Source organism: Orcinus orca, chromosome 2 (assembly GCF_937001465.1).
Source record: "Orcinus orca chromosome 2, mOrcOrc1.1, whole genome shotgun sequence".
Classification (NCBI taxonomy): domain Eukaryota; kingdom Metazoa; phylum Chordata; class Mammalia; order Artiodactyla; family Delphinidae; genus Orcinus; species Orcinus orca.
In genome coordinates this window covers 112,318,784-112,340,545 of record NC_064560.1, presented here as the reverse complement: position 1 = coordinate 112,340,545, position 21,762 = coordinate 112,318,784, and the positions used below count along the sequence as shown (strand labels likewise).

The 21,762-nt window shown below is 35.4% G+C and overlaps 1 long non-coding RNA gene across 1 annotated transcript; it reads right to left on the bottom strand.

Moving 5' to 3' along the window:
• Positions 1–5,063: 5,063 nt before the first annotated feature.
• Positions 5,064–19,132, bottom strand: LOC125963526 (uncharacterized). Its single transcript, XR_007475580.1, has 3 exons — positions 19,089–19,132; positions 7,383–7,439; positions 5,064–5,166 (listed from the first exon to the last, which is right to left on the bottom strand). It is a non-coding gene; the product is annotated as an uncharacterized LOC125963526 (long non-coding RNA).
• Positions 19,133–21,762: the final 2,630 nt, after the last annotated feature.

The window sequence follows — 21,762 nt, the reverse complement described above, 5'->3', positions numbered from 1 at the left end:
CATTGCAATGGGCCAGGATCAGGTTAGGTAAGTAAAGGAAAGACATTGCTCATATGCCTTTTTGAACTAAGCATAAGATCAACTAAATTTGACTTGGTAAATAAGATGCCCCAAGGTCAACCCTACTTAGGCTTACTTTATATTACTTCACATAGGCATGGCTAAATGGGTCCTCCATCACCCTCCAGAAGAATTACATTTGATTAAAGGGCTTCCTTAAAAGCTCTTCTTTCACATTGAATTAAAAATGACTACTAACCTTCATTGACGGATGCCAGGGGCGTCACCTATGAATTGATTAGGTAGTGCTGCATTATGCCTTTGGGATACTAGTTCTATGTGGCCCCTGGAACCCTGACACCATAAATCAATGTATGGGATGGTAATTACAATATTCTGTTGCTATTTCTGTGCTACAGTCCATCTGTGTGATGTAGTCACCATTATCTAATTCCAAATTGGCATATTCTCTGCTTATCCAGTTTTTCTTTACATTTCTTAAAGGTATCTTACTGATAGCTCTTTGCTCAACCTGAAGCCATTATCTCCCCTGTGTTTTGTACCAGAGAGTTTTACTTTATAGTTTTATGCCTACAGAATGGGATGGCAGGAGAGGCTAAGGATGGCTGAAAAGCAAATGGGTTCAACTATTCAAAATGTCAAAAAGAGAAGAAAGAAATCTCAAGTTCAGTCTGTGGCTGACCACTCAGAATTTGTTTTTGAACAATATTGATAACATAGTATGTATTCTAAATGGAATGGTGTTGATTTCTGGGAATAGTAATTTTCTGGGAATAGTAATAAATCCCTATCATCTATCTATCATCTATCTATCCATTACATGCAATTACATTTCAAATATAAATACATTTCAAAGGTAAACGACAGCTTCAACCTAACAGGCTTTGAAATAAAGATGGTCACTTTTTTGGTATGTAGATCTTAATCCAGGTTTAGCCTTCTCTCTCCCTTAGGTACTCACTGCACCTGTGACTGGCATGCAGCCCAAGAAGAGTGCAAGAATGGGAGAGGAAGAAAGAAACCAAGGGTCCCATCAGTAAAGCTCATGGAAACAGAGTTTCAACTAATGAAGCCCAAAGGAAAACAGGTTATAGGAAAGACTATCTCCCCAATAAGTGTGGTCTTCTGGGATGAGGAGAAATTTACATTTTACTTCGTTAGAAGACCATAATTCTCTAAGAGGGTTTAGTTTTTAAACAAGCAGCCTCCGCCACTTCATGCCCATGCTTTTGATCCTGGCTCCCCTACAAATTAGCTGTATAAGCAAGTGACTTAACCACTCTACTTTTCATCAGAAAACTGGGTTGGTTATAGTAGTACCTACCTCATAATATTATTATTAGGAGTCAATAATCTCATAAATGTAAAATGCTTAGAACAGTTGTCTGGCTCAGAGTAAGTATGCGATAAATGCTAGCTCATTATTTTTGTGCCCTTCATCTTTAACTGAAATTTTGTTAAAACTTTCTTAAGATTGGTTATGTGTTGGTATTAGAAATGTCATCTTAAGATTGAGATTTTTTTAATAATGTGTCCTAGGTTCACAGTTGTTACCCAGATGCTGTGCTGCATTTCAAAGTTTCTTTTAAGAATTCAAGATACTCTGCCTATCATCTTTTCCAAACATCAAGCCATTGCTATTGGAATATTAGTAAAAGCAAATATTTACTGAGCACATTTTATGTGCTAGGTAGGGTGCTAAGTTTTTTACATGGATTAATGCATTTGTTCTTCATAATAATCCTATGGCATTATCCCCATATGACAGATAAAGAACTTGAGGTACATGAAGGCTGAAGTATCTTGCCGGAGATTGTCCAGCTAGGAAATGGCAGAGCAGCAGCAAGTCCAGCTCGCTGCTCAAAAGGCACACCTCACATTCTTGGCTATAACCCAAACTAACTACCATATCATTGACTGCCTTTGGTTTTCCTTTGGCCCATATAAAAGGTACAGACTTACTGGAAGATTGATAACTAACCAGAATTTTTGAGTCATTGGCTCATCAATGACTCTAAGAGATGTATTAGTAATATTGGTCGAAAGTGTGATTCTTTCCAATAATCAAATTAACTAGAGACACAAATGTTTCTCTAATAGTGGTTCTTGCTCATTTGTCTCCGCCTGATTTATCTGTGAGCTGCTCTCTTACAGTATTGATGGCTTCACAAATAAGAAGCCATTAATATCTCACATTTTAAAATGACTTTTGGTGCCTACTAGAGCCTTGGATGAAAAGTTGTAACGTTGGAACCTTCTTTGTTTCTCTCATTCCTTTGTTTCCCCACATTCAATTAGCTGCTGAATATTCTGAATTCATCTCCTTATTTTGTGTAGGAGAGACTTTGCTAACCTGTAGAACCTAGGTAGAAAAATTGGCTGGAATTGTGCCACTGGAACTGTTTGTCAAATATGTAAAGAAGCCCAGGTGTTGGAAATGAAAGCCTTCTTCCTAAAGGACAAATCTCTCAGGGTTTCCTCATCCGAGTACATTAGCCTGGGGCCATGTACTCACTGGTGACCCTCCGGAGTGAAGCCCAGCCTCAGGAAGGAAGATGTGTAGCAGGTGACTGCTGGAAATCGATACAGCTCGATTTGCCCCAAGGGTTAACTCTGAGTTCTGCAGGACTTTTTCATTTTTCTACCCTTTTGAAAAGGGTGTTCTTTTAGTTGAATTCTTCAACTTAAAAGTCTACCTTCTTAGTATACTCTTTTAGTCAATATTTACCTATTTACTTTAAACTTCTTTAATCTTTTTGCTTTATTGTCCTATCTTTTTACTGTATCTAGTCTGAATTTTTAGCTTGCTGTTTCATCTTCTTCATTTTATACTATGCTATCTCCTTTTATCTAAATTGTATGTATTTGCTTTATATGTGTTGTTTCAATTTTATTTACACCTCATTTTATCTTTAATGGCATGAGGTGACCAGCTGGCAGACAGCCCCTAAACTAACCAAGAGCAATTGGATTCCTTGTCCTTCTAAATATCTCACTAAACAGCTTTTTAAGTTTTCCACTGTATGTTCTTCTTTCTTCCAATAATGAAATTTCAACTTAAAATATAACAAACTAATTATGTAGATTCACCTGTTAACTTCATTTTCTCACCTCATCTTTCCAGGACAATAATAATTATTTTTAGTGCCAGTGGTTTTGAGTTAGAATGGTACCATTTCTTCACAGTATTGGTCCAAACTTTCCAAATGCTTCCTGACCCAAATTTATAGTTTCTATTTTTTCCAACTGCTGTATATTGACTAGGCCTTACACACAAATCATGAGCTATTGAAGAAAACACAGGTGAGAAGATCTTCAGAATAACCTCCTGGTCCATGTTTAATCTTCCTCCAGCCTTACTGCTGTTTCCTCCCTGGTTTCAGCCCCGTTAAAAGCCTTCGTTACCACTCCTGGATGATTGGTCTCCCTATCTCAAGTCTCCTTCCCTCTGTTTCCTCCTTGTGACCACTTCCACATTGCTCTTCTTGAAATACATCTCTCTTTTCAAATGCCTCCTCTAGTTCCCCATGGCCCACACATGAAGTCCAAACTCCTCAACCCACATTTGAGTCCTCCAGGTTATCCCTAGCCTCCTTTTCCAAATATATTTCTACTTCCCTCCCTCACATTAGGCAAAATAACCAAACTTAATGGTTTGCTACTCTTCATTTATGGCTCAAGCATTTCCACAGCTGTTTCTTCACCCATACTCTGTTTTTTCATGTATTTTTCTCCATCTGTGAATGTCAATATTATCTCCTCTTTAAAGCCCCTTTCCTATTTTTTGACTTCTCTAGATGAAAATAATCAACCTTTGTATGACATTCCCTGGAGAAATAGTATTTTAGAGAATTAGTGTGGGTTTTGGCTCTAGATAGCCCTCAGTTCAAATCCTGACTGTGCTAGATATTATTTGACCTGAGATAAGTTATTTAACTTTCTGAGCCTTGTTTCCACACCTCTAAAAATGAAGCTAATAGAATCCATCTCACAGTGTTGTTAAAAAGAATAAATGAGATGAAGCATGAAGTTCTGAGGTCTTTTTGTATTAAAAAGCTTGAGACTTTGATTTGGTATTTGAGGAGAAGGGGAAGGAGAGGGAACCTCTGTTATGTTAAGAGTTATAGAGTCATGGATTATGGGGGTGTGAGAGATGTGCGCATGTGTGTGTGTGCCCGCGCGCGTGCACACACACACACACACACACACACTCTCAATAAGTTTCAACTCCTGAAGCTGAAATTCTCATTTGATATAGTCAGGTTTTCTACTTTTTCTCATTCTATCTGGATTTAAGGGGCTTTAAAAAAATTATTTATTTACTTATTTTTATTTTTGGCTGTGTTGGGTCTTTGTTGCTGTGCACGGGCTTCCTCTAGTTGTGGTGAGTGGGGCTACTCTTCGTTGCAGTGCATGGGCTTCTCATTGTCGTGGCTTCTCTTGTTGTGGCTCACGGGATCTAGAGCGCAGGCTCAGTAGTTGTGGCGCACAGGCTTAGTTGCTCCGCGGCATGTGGGGTCTTCCCGGACCAGGGATTGAACCCACGTGCCCTGCATTGGCAGGCGGATTCTTAACCGCTGCGCCACCAGGGAAGCCCTTTTATTTACTTATTTTTAAAATTTATTTATTTATCTGTTTTTATTTTTGGCTGTGTTGGGTCTTAAGGGGCTTTATGTGTATGGAAATACAACTCCTTTTGTCAGAGAAATGCCAAAGCGATCCTAGATAGATCATCTTGAAAATAAGTCAATTTGCATAAACACTTTATTATTGTGGTCTATTTGTATCTGCAGTAATTTCAAACTGTGCAAATATACTGATACCCAGTATATTAAGTATCTAAAATGAGTTAAAAATATTAAAGTATTCAACTAAAAAAGGCTTGGAAGTGATGTTAGTTGAGCAGGAAATTCCAACATGCACAGGGAAATTGAGGGGACAAGGGTCCTCTTGTGGAAGATGTAGAGAGGATAACAGTTAATAGGCTTGTGAAATAAACATATCCATCAGTGCACGGAAAGCAAGGATAACTTTTACCTGATTTTTCCAATTTTATAATGGGGTTATGTCCTTCAAGGAATTCAGATGGTGGGCACGAATTGTTATGAGCACAGTTGTCCCTGGGGCAGCACAATCTGCCTAAACCTATAAAGACAGAGTGAAGTTTGAAACACTGCTAGAAAGAAAGAGACAGTAGTATTTCAAGTGAGGGTTAGTCAGGGGTGAAAGATGGTTTTAAGTGAAAAGATACCTCTCTCTGGTCTTTCTAAGTTAATATCACTTTAGGTTCAATAAAAACAGCCTGGAAGGAACATGACATATTCTGAAACATAATTATTCTTCACATACACGCACACACACTTAACAGGATGTATTAAAGAGGGTGGAGATTTCCTTATTTCCCTCTCTTCCTTCACAGGAATTGAGGAACCAGATAGGCTTTCAGCTTCCTTAACAAAGGGAACATAGAGGAACTTATTATGAGCTGAGAGGAGAAGGAGGACATAAAGCAAAGTGCCAGAATGTCAGACATTGTGTCTTTGTGGGGGAAATCCATTGTTATATTTGAAACCTTACTTTAATACCACCAATTATAGTACTTGTATACTGTATAAGTACTATATACTTATATATACACATATATACTATTTATAAATATATTTATATATATACATATACTATATATACACATATACAGTATGTATATACACATATATATGTATATATAGATATAATCAGAGTGATTATAAGAATGTTACATACATGAATACTTACATATATAGTATGCTGCAGTAATTTTAGATTTATCATAGTATATATATTACTAAGTGCCTAGGGTATACTAGTGTATTAATGTTATTTTAAATACTTAAAGTGACTCTGCAGCATAGATATTATTTCAGTTTCAGTGATGTGGAAATTGAAGCTCAGGGTGTTTAAGTGACTTAATCAAGAAGGCTCTCAGTGGCAGAGTCCTAAGGCAGATTCATTATTCTGCCATCTCTCTGATTTAAACAAACAAATCAACCAAGCTAAACAACAAAACCATGCACTTTGCACAACACCAAATTACCCAGAAAAGTTTAAATAGTGTAAACTTTATAAATATTCTGTGTGCCTGGAAATTTTGTGATTCTTCTTACTCAAAATTTTAGGTTTAATTGTCATCATGTGCATCAGAATATTATTGGTTTGTAAATTGTTTGTTGACTGAAACTATTCTCTCTTTAACTTGTGTTTTCCTTGTGAATCTAGTTCGTGCAAATGCTGAAGTCACCAGGCTGCTCTATTTCTGCTACTGAAGCACCTGGCTCCTGCTAGCACTTGGTGATGGCAACACCCAAGTGGTCAGGAATTGTTTTCAGTCTGGCTTCTGAAACTTTAGATAGCAATAAGCACAAAAATGTTCAAAATAATAATAAATGATGCAGTAGTTGGCCCTTGCAGTAAGCAGTGCTGAATCTTAACGACTGAGATTAAAGGTCAGAGAGTCTTGCTAGCTCAGCAGTTTCAAGCTGGCACTAGAAGAAAACATCCATAAATCTGGAGCCCGATAGGTGGTGAAAAGGGCCAAAAAGGAGAGGACCAGCATCAGGGAAAGAAATCTGAGCGAAGTGAAGAAGCTAAAGGAAAGCAAAGACTCAGGAGAATAACAAACTGTGTGCAGGTCCCAAGAGGATAAAATCGCTGTCTGCAAACTGTCATGGACATACCACAGCTTCTTTGTGATCTCAAATTGTCAGGGCAGTGACATGAAACTCTGAATGAGCTGAATGCTTTCCTGGCTTGATTTTCTTCATCTTAGTCAAATTATTCTATGAGTAGAGACACACCCTTTGTGTACATCCCTGTGACATGAATATATGCTATATACTCTAAAATTGACTAATTCATCCCTTTTAGGATTGGTGTCATTTAAGTTTGTCTTTGATACAACCAACATCCTTCATCTTCATTACACTGAAATGCAGTTCTCCCAACCTCTCTAAAAAACATGTATCCATTTATGTTTTCAATTTACTTTGTGCTATTTTTCAAAAAGTCAGGTCACGACCTAATTTCTAAAGCAATCTTAACAGTGCTTTATTGTTCAGCAGTGACTTATACGATTAGAGAATCCATCAGGATTTTGTGGTTGTTTTTGTTCTTTCTGTAGCATCTCCTTTGCCAATATCTCATTCTTTGTGGTTTGCAGTTCAGCATCTTGAATACAAATTCACACAAGGAATGGGTGTTAGACTTTAGAAAATCGCAGCTCCATTTCAACAGCCACATCATTTCTTAGAATTTGTGCTCTCTTATTGTGAACTTCAACCATATAAATATAAAAAGGCATTCAAATACTTAAATACAACATGTACCTGAGATTAATAATGCACCATGGTTTTCTTTCAGCCATGACAATGGTATCATCATTCCTAAAAAAAAAAAAAAAAAAAATTCAAATAATTCATTAAAAAGCAAATGGACTGAAAGGTTGATACTCAAATTATTAGATTAATGAATAAGCCACTTTTCTGGGAACATTATGGACATTACTAAGATGTGAGGAAAGAAGCCTAGGAGTGTGACACAGCCATAGATCCCATCTACACCTGGAATCCCAATAAAGAGCAATTCAGTTCCAGAAATATGAAGTCAAAATCTTTTTAAATCCTCAGTTTACTTGTTGCCCACATGCCTTGCAGCAGGTTTAGGAAGGAAAATAGGCACTGAAAGGGGCAGTAAAGGGACAGAGAAAATGAACTTCTTATTAACTTAAATGGCGTTCATTTAGCGTGAATGTTAATGGCACCAGGACGCGGGGGATCAGAAATGGCTGTGCTAGGTCTCTTGTTAGATCTTAAGTGCTGAAGTAACACTGATGTGGAAAATGAGAATATTTTCACACTGGAACAGACAATGACCTTGATATGTGAATTGAAATGAACTGACAATAAGACCAAACTATATATTAATATTTTTCTCAATTTCAGACATTGTCTTAAACCATATCATGTAATATTCCAAAGCTGAGTAAAACCTAAAAATTAAAATAAATTAAATTTGCTGTAGGTGAGGTAAAGGCTATGGTGTCATAAATTGTCAGTGCCTAGAATTTACCTTCATGTAGATAATCTATTAGTTGAAATAATTCTTTTATGATTCTATGGGAAAGAAACATAGACTGTTAATATAGGAAAAGGTTGTGTTAAATATATATTTACTATCAAATATAATTTTATCATGCCTTTTAGAATACTTTGTTCTAAGTGAAAAAGATTAGATAAGATGGTCTCAAGGGATTAAGATTCTTTACTAATAATACATTTAGTGAGCAGATATATATATTTAGTATTAGTAACAGTACAAATCAAGTCATTTATATTGGAATACTCATTGGGAAAATGTCTATTAAATTTGCTTGCTTTTCATTCATTCATTCATTCATATATCAATTTATTTTTCAATTTTTAAAATAAATATTTCTGGTAGCTTATATCATAGTTTGGAAAAATATAATTCATTGCTATAAAAAGACCAGGAAAATATAAAACAGGGAGAAAAATGTTTTCTAAAATTAATTTTAAAAAGTGACTTAGTGCTTCAAAGTGGCCAGAGCAAAAGAAATGGAGATATGTTTCATTACATAATTTTTGTTTTTAAGGAAAAAATTGATGTAAGTTTCTGAAAATAAACATTGTTCCCCTTGGACTTTGGTCTGAATTCTATTCCTTGAGTGCATCTTCTCAAATAGTCATAGACTCATGTATTGGAAAATACCATTAGCTATATAAACATGGCAAATGCAATACCAATTTTTATAGCATGTAGTGATTTGATTTCTAGATGTTTCACCATAGTCGTGGCCCTGTGGTCACTCTTCCCTAGTGACACTTATCACTTGTCCTATGTCTCCCATCTTCAGAGCAGAATATCAAGTATTCTCCCACATTTGCTCTCTCCTTTTCTAACTATTTTTAAACTATCTTTTATCCAAAGATTATATTGCAACACATTAAATGCATGCTAATTTTTCAAATGATAAAATGACATCAGAGAGTTGTGAAATCTCTTTCTGGCTGTAAAAAAGTGTTTTTACTATATAATTAAATTAATAAAATTGCTACATTATTAACAGCAGGTCCCTAGATTAAAAATATATATATTGATGGTAGAGGGACATTTTAGGTCAGCTGGGTTGGCAGTTAGGAGGGAAAGCTGGATGTGAAGTGAAGGGAGTGAAGAGAAGCAGGAAACCATGAGGGCAAACTGGAACCCACATCTGTCTCTCTTCACTTCCAGCCTCATGATGCTGGTGACCTATGGGAGAAGCTAGTGTCTTATGATACAATGTTACATGTGCATCTGGACCAGGGCTTGGAGAAGCTAAGGAAAAAGATCTGGGGGGAGATTGAGGAGTTGTAGGTTTGGGTACTACCCATAAAGCCAGTAGATAATGAAAATGTGCATGAATGGCCTTACTGCCTAGAGTTCTGCACAAGCCTTCAGAACATAACAATTACTGCTTCTTCACATCTGCTTTCCTAACCCTGTATAGATTATTTATATAAGGTAAATGGCTAAGCCTTATGTAAGTTTTCACGCAAGATTTTTACATGAGGTAAGTGTCCAATCCTGACTCAGAATTATACAAGGAAGAAAATCCTGGGGCATTTGATTCTAATTTATCTACATTGACACAGCATAAGGCCATCAGAGTGGACTCCTCGTCAATTTGGTATCCATGTGCACCTCTTTTATTCATACTTAACTTCTTCACTAACCTTCTCCCAAAAAATAAGATATAACTATCAATATTTGGGGGATGTTTTTTCCTCTTCTAACTGAGCATACTTGTATTTAACTACTGAGATAAGGTTAACTACTTTTAATCTATCTTAAGGGACATGGAAAAAAAGAAGAAAAATGATGACTATATCCACACATTTGTTCATATCAAAATAAGGCCAACATTAATAAAGATTACAGTTCTTGTTTCTATCTCTGGTCATATGGTCTTAGCTGGTGTTTGAAACTATCTTCTACTATGCATTCTGTTCTCAGAAAGCACCTCAGCTGATAGTGGTCCCTTGCCTGGTGGGGTGACTCAAGACTTGATTCTAGAACGGTATAAACCAGTAGAAGTTCAGCTTTTACTAGATTGTTGTAGTTTTACATTAACTTTTATCATAGGCCATGGAATTATTAAGATGCTCCTCTGGGTATTACCTGTATTCCAAACATACTCATTCATATTCCCTTTGTGGAATAGCAGCCAATTTGCCCCTTGAAAGTCAAGAAGATAAGTCCCTTCTTTGCCTGTCAATTCATTGGAATCAACATGAAGAGCCCAAACTGGCCTGGTGCCAGTATCAACTTCCAGTTTTAATAGAACCATGGCTGTGTCCTCTGGTGGAAGCATCCTTCTCTTGGGAACTAAGCCCTCTGGACCAGTAGACACAAAGTTGTGGGTTTGGGGTGAAAACACTTTGCCAGTTCATCATTAGAAATGAGAGAAACTACTTCATTTTTATCCTCAATTCTCAGGTATATAATATGATATAATTCAATCTATCTCTAAGATGTATTTTTATTTATTTAACTTTATAGAGGTACAATTTGTGTATAAAAATGCATAGATTTTAATTGTATATTTTGATGAGTTTTCACAAATTTATGCAGTGTGTATCAACTCCTAAAATCAAGAAATAGAACATTTGCCATCACTTTTCATTTCCTAAAAGTTCCCTTATGTCCTTTCGCTGCCAATTCCCGTTCCCTAGCCCTAGGCAACCACTTATCTATTTTATATAAATATAGATTATTTTTGTATTTTCTATACTTTCATAAACATGGATCATAGGGTAGTTATTCTTTGGCATCAGGATTTCTCAACTCAGGAAATTTTGTTTTTTCTTTTTCAGGGTTCATCCATCTTGTTTTATGTATCAGAAGTTCATTCTTCTTTTGAGTATTATTCTGCTGTATATCACAACTTGTTTATCCATCTCTCCATTTATTGACATTTATGTAATTTCCAGGTTTTGGTTATTATAAAAATGTTGCTAAGAATGTTCTTGTACTTGTCTTTGTATAGACATGCTTTCATTTTTCTTCAGTAAACACCTAGGAGTAGACTTTCTAGGTCATATAGTAAGTATACATTTAGCTTTATAAGAAATTGCCAAACTTTAAAAAAAGCGATTTATTATTTTACATTCCTACCAAAATTGTATGAGCATCTTAGTTGCTCTATATCTTTACAAGCACTTGGTATTATTGCCTTTTTAGTATTATCCATTTTAATAGGTTGACGGTAGTCTTTCATTGTGGTTTTAATTTGCATTTCCTTAACGCTAATGATGTTGAGCATTTTCCTGCATTCATTGGGCACTTGAATATCTTGTGAAGTGTCTGTCCAAATATTTTTACCCATTAAATTTTTTTCCTTTTTATTGAAAGAATTCTTTATATATTCTGGATATCAGTCCATTATCATATATAAGTTTCCAGGTTTTATATATATATATATATATTATATATATTATATATGTATAACCTATACACACATATATGTATGATATACACATATATTCCATTCTTTGGCTTGCCTTTTGATTTCTTAACCATAATATTTATAAAGCAAAAGTTTTTAATTTTGATGAAGTTGAATTTATCAAATTCATGGCTCATGATTTTTTGGGTTTTACCTAAATAATCTGTCTATTCTGAACTCACAAATTTTCCTCTATAATTTCTTCTAGAAGTGGTAGAGTTTTAGTTCCACATTTAGTTCTATTTTTAGATAATTTTGTTTATAATGTGAGTTAAGGATTGATGTTCATTTTTTCCCATAAAGAACATTAAGATTCTCCTTTTCTTATTGTGTGAAATATCAATATTGCCACCTCAATATTATCATCTGGACTGTACACACTTGTTTTATTTTATTTTCAACTAGTGTCTGTATTTAAAGTGTATTTCTTATAGACAGAATATACTTGATCTTGCTTTTTGATCTAGTCTGACAAAATCTGCCTTTTGATTGGAATACTTAGTCTAACAATAGAAAATTTAAAATAACATTTACAATCACATTAAAAATAGAAAATATTTGGGAATAAATTTAATACAATATGTGTAAAATCTGTGCAATAAGAACTATAAAACTATGCTGAGAAAAAATGGAAATACTGAAATAAATGGAAAGATGTACCACATACATGTTCAACTAAAATCATGCATTTTTGTGTATGTGCATGTGTATGTAAAGGAAACAATTCCCAAAAAGAAAAATTCTTATCTCATATAAGCAATTTTTCCACTGTGCCACACAGCAATTAAGTGGTAGATTTGAATCCCGAATCCAGGTTCATCAGAATCGCAAACCCATATTATTTCCAATACATGAAATTACCTTTCTGTGTCTACTTATAATGCTGAAATATTGCCTAATTGCCAATAACTTCTGTCTCATTGAGCTGAAAGAGAATGATGCATTGGTCATATTATCTGGATCAGGGTTGGTGCCCAGTGCATTGACCTTTGCTTGGTTTCTTCCTAATACCATGTGCTCCCAGCTAGGTAGGAGATGAGTAAGGATCATCTCAAATCTACCTTGAATTTATTTCTGGCCTTTCTATCCTGTTCCATTGATCTATATTTCTGTTTTTGTGCCAGTACCATACTGTTTTGATTATTGTAGCTTTGTGGTATATCTGAAGTCACGGAGCCTGATTCCTCCAGCCCCACTCTTCTTTCTCAAGATTTCTTTAGCTCTTCAGGGTCTTTCATATTTCCATACAAATTACAATTTTTTTTGTTCTAATTCTGTGAAAAATGCCATTGGTAATTTGACAGAGATTGTACTGAATATGTACATTGCTTTGGGTAGTACAGGCATTTTGACAATATTGATTTTTCAAATCCAAGAACACAGAATATCTTTCCATTTGTTTGTGCCATCTCCAATTTTCATCAGCATCTTATAGAACCACACATCTATAGTCAATTAGTCTATGACAAAGGAGGCAAGAATATACAATGGAGAAAAGATAGTTTCTTCAGTAAGTGGTGCTGGGAAAACTGGACAGCCACATGTAAAAGAATGAGATTAGAACATTCTCTAACACCATACCCAATAACTCAAAATGGATTAAAGACCTAAATGTAAAACCAGATACTATAAAAACTCCTAGAGGGAAACATAGGCAAAACACTCTTTGACATAAATCGCAGCAATATCTTTTTGGAGCCACCTCCTACAGTAATGGAAATAAAGACAAAAATAAACAAATGGGACCTAATTAAACTTAAAAGGTTTTGCACAGCAAAGGAAACCATAAACAAAACACAAAGACAACTTACAGAATGGGAGAAAATATCTGCAAATGATGTGACTGACAAAGGATTCATCTCCAAGATAATAAACAGCTCATATAGCTCCATATCAAAAAACAAACAACTCAATCAAAAAATGGGCAGAAGACCTAAATAGACATTTCTCCAAAGAAGACATACAGTTGGCTAAAAGGCACATGAAAAGATGCTCAACATGGCTAATTATTAGAGAAATGAAAATCATAACTACAATGAGGTATCACTTCACACCAGTCAAAATGGCCATCATGAAAAAGTCTACAAATAATAAATGCTGGAGAAAAAGGAACCCTCCTACACTGCTGATGGGAATGTAAACTGGTATAGCCACTATGGAGAACAGTATGGAGGTTCCTTAAAAATCTGAAAACAGAGCTACCATATGATACTACAATCGCACTCTTGGGCATATATCTGGAGAAAAACATAATTGGAAAAGATACATGCACCCCAATGTTCATAGCAGCACTATTTACAATAGCCAGACATGGAAGCAACCTAAATTTCCATCAACAAATGAATGGATAAAGAAAAAAATAATATATATATATATATGATGGAACATTACTCAGCCATAAAAATAATGCCATTTGCAGCAACATGGATGGACCTAGAGATTATCATACTAAGTGAAGTAGCCAGACAGAGAAAGACAAATATCATATGATATTGCTTACATGTGGAATGTAAAAAAAAAAAAAAGATACAAATGAACTTATATACAGAACAGAAATAAACCTGCAGACATAGAAAACAAACTTATGGTCACCAAAGGGGAAAAGTCGGGAGGGATAACTTAGGAGGTTGGGAGTAACATATACACACTACTATATAAAAATAGATAACTAACAAAGACCTAATTTATAGCACAGGGCACTATACTCAATATTTTGTAATAACCTATAAGGGAAAAGAATCTGAAAAAGAATATACACACACACACACACACACACACACACACACGAATCACTTTATTATACATCTGAAACTAACACAACATTGTAAATCAACTATACTTTAATTCAAAAATATGTAAATAAGTAGATAAATAAATAAATAAAAGAACTTGGATGGGGGAAGAAAATCTACCTTGGATTACACTTTAAACTGCTTTTATCAGATTTCAGAAGGATCCCAGGAAGTCTTCCTTGAATCACTTAATAAGAAAACTAAGAATTATAAACTAGGAGACCTGAGAGCTTTGGAAACTTCAAGGATATCTGTAGCTTCACCACAGTAGTTACATCTGTCACTCCCAGTCTATTTCCATAAGAGTTAGTGGGAAGCATTTCCCATGAGATAGTCCAGAAGGCTTTTTTAATGGATTAAGGCAGCAGAGGAACTGAGAAAATGGTCTCCTACTGTGGTGGTAGACTTGGAGGGAAATAACCTAAACAACAGCACAAAGAATAACTTTAAAAAGCAGAAGAAAAACTAGCTTCAGAAAAAGGAGAAAGGGGTCCAAAGTAAGCCAAGACAGGACTGTGCAGACTTTAGGTTTGAGGAGAATTCTTACCCAAGGCCAATTTATGATTACTTAGCAGCTGGAAGAAACTTCAGACTGACAAAATTGTAATAGGACTGAATATTTCTCAGGCTAAACTTAATTCTAAAAGATAGGAGTAAAAAAATGGTCAAGTGAAGAATATTATCATACTTTTTATGGAAATTAAGATTATTTACTTTTTATTTATTTATTCTATAAATACTATTTGACAGCCTACTAAAAACTGTCTTGGCAAGATACTATAGGTAAATAAATGATTCAGATATGGCCTCTGCCATTAAGGAATGTACTGTTTAAGGAAAGAAATACATAATAAGATGTTTATAAAGTAAGTACTATATCAGGTTATGCTAAGTTATGTAGTAGTAAAACAACAACCCTCAAACCTATGAGGCTGTGCACAACACATTTTTATTTGTTTCTCATGCGTTGCCTGCTGTGGGGCAGAGTGCCTCTAGAAGGTAGGCATCCTCCACATGTTGGTTCACTGTTCTAGCTACTTTAATCTTATGACAATCCCACAACAACAGGTGATTTCAAGATCAATCATAACAGAGGAAGAGGGAGCTAGAGAGTACAGCATCAGAGTCAAATATCACACCAGGAAGTGATAATTGTCCCTTCCACTCATTTCATTATTCAAATAAGTTGTATGGCCTTGCTTCATTTCCTGACAGGGATATATGCCCCATGTGCCTGTAAGTAGGGGAGAACCGGGTATTGGTGAAAAGTACTCGCTCCTACAGTGTTTTATATGATAGAGGTTTAGTTAAAGGATTATGGTCACTAGTCAGTTAATAACAGAGGGTAAATTGGCCACTGTTTGCCTTTTCTTCTAGTTGTGGGAGTAGGTAAGACCTGAACAATATAGGAAAGGGAAAAGATAGGAAATCATTCAAATGAAAGTCTCCCTGTGCACTCTAATCTCTAATCTAATGATAACAAATATGAATTTTGCACCCATTTGTGTAAAGTCTGTGTGAAATGCAAAATAAATAGAAGGTACGATTTTGGCTCTTAAAGATCTTAGAACGTAATGGGGAGGTAAGGCAAACCTAAAGAAATGCAGTAAAAGCTGATCAATCTGATCAAGTATAACTGGAAATAACTGGAAATCTTTCTTCTTTCCCTACATATATAGGATGATGATAATGATAACCTTGAGACTCTGCAAAACCCTAAAGTGCTTTCAGAATCATTAAAGGAAGATTAAAATATTTTCAGTATCGTTTAGGTTTGAGGCTATTACTGAATTTTAATACTACACAATGGGCCATTCATGCAGTGTATACTACATATCTCTATTAACTTGAACCTGTGATGAACTAGAGTAGCCCATTCTCTGATCATTTATAAACAAAATTAGAGAAACAGATAAACATTTGCTTCTAGCAACATCTGCACAGAATTGCCTATGCATATTGAGCAATCATGGTGATTTATAATGGGAGTGAGATGGAAGTAGGTAAAGTAGGAGTTTATAGAAAAAGGCTATCTGAAGAAGATGAGTATGTTTTTACTGGAGAGGTGGGAGATATTTTGGAGCACAGTGAGCTAAAGGTGGGTAGAAGCATTTTAGAAAAAAATGAGATTTGGAAACAGATGTCACATTAATTTTGTTTGTGTGGCTGGAGAAGAGTATATAATGGAAAGTAGCAGGGGCAAGAAAGGTCTAATAATGGGTAGAATCTTCACGCTTATGACCAGGAGTTTTTATGTGGTCAAAGTGCAAATTAAAGTCCATTCACGTTCTCAGAAGGCAGGCTTGGAACTTCAGTTCCTGGATTTGTTTTAAGATAGGTTGGATAAGGAGAAGCTGCTAAAATGGTTGATGCTGGAATACAGACATGGATTCCCAGGAACTGCCAGAATAGAAGGTGAATCCTAAAGACTACAGGGAAGAATCAGTATATTTGGTATTCCTTAGGTTTCTGTCTTAGGTACTCTTCTTCCACTATTTAAGTGATCATATCCATTGGAATGATGTCATTTACCATCAACAGGCTTATAACTCTTATCCAGAAACAGGAAAAGCATCATATAGTAGTAAAGTGTGTACTCAACAAATGTTAGCTATTAGTATATGTCTATCAAAATCTATTTATTTGAACCAAAATTTGTATATCCATCTGCAGTTTGGTTATCTCCACTTGAATACCTAAAAGAAAACTCAAGCTCAACCGGTCTAAAAGTATCCTCTCCCCATCCTGACCCACTCTTGTGCTGTGTTCCCTTTTCATTCAGCCAACTGAATATATCTCCAACGTGTATATCATTGTATCTTCACATTGTTTGCCTCACAGTACATGTCCAAATATATGAGTATGTGAATATGAAAAAAGACTAGATGAGATCAACAAAGAGGCTTAAGTTTTTAATGTGGCTCCAAGGTTGTAAACTTAGGCAGAAATGAGGCTGGGAATTGTAGGGGAAAGAGTATGGGCATGAGAATCAGGTTTCAATTGTTGACATTACTTGAAAGTTGCTTAACTTAGCAGATACCTTGTATTAACAAAGCACAAATCATCAATAAGGCCTCAGAAAAGGCAATTTTTTCTACAAGCAGTCCTTCATGGCTTTCAAACATTTCCACACCTCACCAATTTTGTCCTCCTCTCCCTCTAAAAGACAGCACATCATTGTGGCAAAGAAAGATAAAACTCTCTGCCATCATAGAAACCCAGGGTCTTCTTGGCTTAAAAATAAGAGGTGACATCCTCTAGAGAGGTTCCTGAAGGACACAAGTTGGCATCATTTTATAAAAGAAAAAAGGACATGCTTTGATAGATGGATAATAAAAGCATGGGGGAAGAAGATATTTCAGATGAAAGAAATAACCGACAAAGAGGGTTAGTGAAGGGTCAAAACAATATATGAAGATATCAACATTTCTTGCACAAACATTCAATAAAAGTGTCAACAAACAAAAGCCTGGCTGGCAATAATACAGCCAAAATGGGTAATTAAGTGAAGAAAGTAGTCTAACTGAGCTCAACATGGCTATTAACACTTATTTACTGGTCTCAGAAAAATAAAATACTGAAAGACAAGAGTTTGAAGTGAATCAAACGTATCCAATTTACAATCAAATGAAAAAATAGTGGGCTCAGAGCCAAAAAATATTCCTCAATTAAGCTTCTTTCAATGGCTTTAATTTAACCAGCTGGATTTTTATTTAAAGCTGTAAAAAACTACTATTTTATTCAACCTTTTGAAAAGCAGGATTCTCCTTTTAAAGGGTAATCTATTTCTTTTTATAAAATGGAAGTCAGCAATAACTGGTTTTCTGCACACACGGAAACATAATAAAATTGACACAGAGAAATAGAAGGCACAGTCCCTATTCTCAGAGTGAAGACATTCTATGAAGAAGAAATACATGGCAAATGGGATATATAGCTCATGGGAATGCAGCTTACTGGACTTGCCTCAGTTTTCAATTCAGAGATGCTAGTCAACTTAGGTGTAAGGTGATAATTGAGGTTCTTTGTTTAATATAACATTATAATTTTGAGGATGACTCCTCAATAAACTGTAGCTTAAGGTCAAAATGTTCCAATTAAGTAGTCCTCTTGTCATATACTAATATACACAGTATAATTTAGTAAAATTTTCATTCCTAAATACATAAAAATTATTTAAAATTCTGGAACTTGAAAAGGTAAGCCTTTATCATCTGGAAAATTCTCTTTCATAAGAATAAAATCGGATGTTACTATACCAGGAAACATATTTCATCTTTCATCTTGCTTTTAAATTTTAAGATAAAAATCACAGTATAAATATATAAATATATACGATGTTCCTTTTTTGGGGGGGGCATGAGTTTGTTTTTTTTAACATCTGTATTGTAGTATAATTGCTTTACAATGGTGTGTTAGTTTCTGCTGTATAACAAAGTGAATCAGCTATACATATACATATATCCCCATATCTCCTCCCTCTTGCATCTGCCTCCCACCCTCCCTATCCCACCCCTCTAGGTGGTTACAAAGCACCGAGCTGATCTCCCCGTGCTATGCAGCTGCTTCCCATGTCAGAACATTCAACATGAAGGGATAGTTTAATAGGTTAAAGTTCTGATTTTTTAAATGTTGAGCAATAATGTAATGTTTTATCTCTATACATGCATATGAAGTTGAAAAACTGTGCACTTGACAGATAATTCAATCCAATCAGCAAATATTTGAATCCCTACCACTGGCAAGTTTGAATGCTGTAAATGTCATAGAGTGGAGTGATATACAGTCTCTGCTGTCACTCACTCAGTGGATGGCCACTGCGATGGCCCTAGAAGGAAAGAAGACAATATAAACTTATAGATAACTAATACAAAGCAGAGTCAACTGCAAAGCAAGGCAGGGGGTGGGGGGAAGTACATTTAATTGGAGAAAATCAGCATTGGCTCCACAGAGAAGACCGCATTTTATAAGAGCTTTGAAAGATAGGTAGAATCAACCTATAAAGAGATAAGGTAGTAGGGCATTTTAGGGACTGTAAAAGGACAAGAAGGAGGTAAAGAATCAGATGGATTTGGGTGAAATGCTGAGTAATACAGTTCTAAACAAAGGATATTAAATAGAGAAACTGGTAGATAAACTTGGGTTAGCTTGAAGGCCTAAGAACAGGGAGTACTTATGTCCAAAGGCAGAAGATAGATGTCCAGCTCAAGAAGAGAGGGAATTCACCCTTCCTTCACCTTTTGGTTCCATTAGAACCCCCAATGTATTGGATCATGCCCACCCACATGGGTGAGGGTGCATCTCTTCACTCAGTCTACTGAATTAAATGCTAATCTCTTCCAGAAACACCCCACAGATATACCCAGAAAGTGTTTTACCAGCTGTTGGGGTATCCCTTAGGCCAGTAAAGTTGACACAGAAAATTAACCATCACAGTGGCCTTTTGTGTCTGCCTTCTTTCACTTAACATACTGTTGTCAAGGTTTAACAGTACTTCATTTCTTTTCGTGGTCAAATAATATTTCACTGACTGGATACACCACATTTTGCTTATCCATTCATCAGTTGATGGACATTGGGTTGCTTTCACTTTTTGCCTATTATGAATGATGCTGTTGAGAATATTCATGAACACATTTTTTTTGGCCATATGTTTTATTCCTCTTGGGTATAGAACTAGGAGTGGAATTGTTGGGTCATGTTAACTCTTTAATATTTTGAGGAACTTTCCACCGTTTTCCAAAGTGGCTGTACTATTATATAATCCCACCAACAATGTACGATATTTGAGGGTTTGATTTTCTTCATATCTGTACTGAAACTTGTAACTGTTGGTTGCTTTTTATTTTAGCCATGATAGTGTGTTAGAGTGGTACATTGTAGCTTTGATTTGCATTTCTCTCATGACTAATGATTCTGAGTATCTTTTCATGTGCTTATTTTTGCCATTGGTATATTCTTTCAATAAATGTCTTCAAATTACTTGCTTATTTTAAAAATTGGGTTATTTGTCTTATTTTTGAATTGTATGAGTTCTTTATAGGTTCTGGATATAAGTCCCTTATCAGATAAATAATTTGCAAATATTTTCCCCAATTCTGTGGATTATATTTTCACTTTCTCTATAGTGTCGTTTGAAACACAAGTTTTACATTTTGATGAAGTCCAATTTATCCACTTCTTAAAAATCATTTGTGCACTTAGTATCATATCTAAGAAGCCATTACCTAACCGAAGGTAACAAAGATTTACTCTTATATTTTCTTCTGAGAGTTTTATAGTTTTAGCTTTTATGTTTAGACCTATGATCTATTTTCACTTAATTTTTGTACGTGGGATGAGGTAGGGTCCAGCTTCACACTTTTACATGTTGACATCTAGTTTTCCCAGCACCGTTTGTTGAATAGATTATTCTTTTCCCATTGAATTATCTTGGCCCCAGAGACACAAATGTGTTTTAATGGTCACCATACAGGTTTGAGCACATACTTACCCTTTACTAAATTCTTCCAAAAAGCTTTAAATATACTATTTAATTTCTAGGTGAATGTTTATGGGAACATGGATGGATTAATTTCTTGTGTGTAAGTTTGGTGGTCTTAGAAATTGACATAAAAATTTGGCCTTGTTTCCAAATTAGGAAAGAGGACCCCATTCAAATCTAGAAGGCAAATCTCTATTTCAGAGTCTGCTTCTCGGAGAATTATTTAAGACATCTCCAATAAGGGGACAGGGTCTCTCAGTAGAGAGGCTTATGCATGGTAAAACATAATTAGGAGCCCATGATCTCCGTAGACAGACTCACTCAAAAAACAGAGAAGAGGAAGGCTCCAACTATACCTGCCAGTTTCCCCTTCCAAACTCACTAGTGAGGGTAGAGTGAATGAGGGGATGTAGGAAGACCAGGATTGCACTGCTAACACATTACATTGTCATAGTCATCCATATGAAAAGAAACAGAAGAGGTGGAAAATAAGCATTTCCCCTCAAAACTTGTACCACATACCTCCTGTAAGGTGCCAGGCTCTGGTGTAGGTCTTCAGTTCTTTCCTACTCACCTTCCTACCCCACCTTCCCAAGGTATTCTGTGAGGAGAATCTGATACTTAACTTGTTTACTTATAGCTTTAGATGAGGGCTTACCACATAAATAGTATAATTGCTTCTTTACTTTGAGGTCTTTTATATGAATAGTTGGTCATCACAGGTGATGAATGTTTCATTTCCTTTCACCCAAAGACCAACTGACTTATGAACCAGCTCAAAGCAAATGATAGACTTGTTGAGAAACTTTTTTTCTTTTCTTTTTTAACCACTGTGGAAAAAAAGGCCATTATTGCTGGATTTTTTGTCTAAATACACTCTAAATTTTGGATGAAAATTGATGGCAACCCTATTTTGGGCCAAGAAT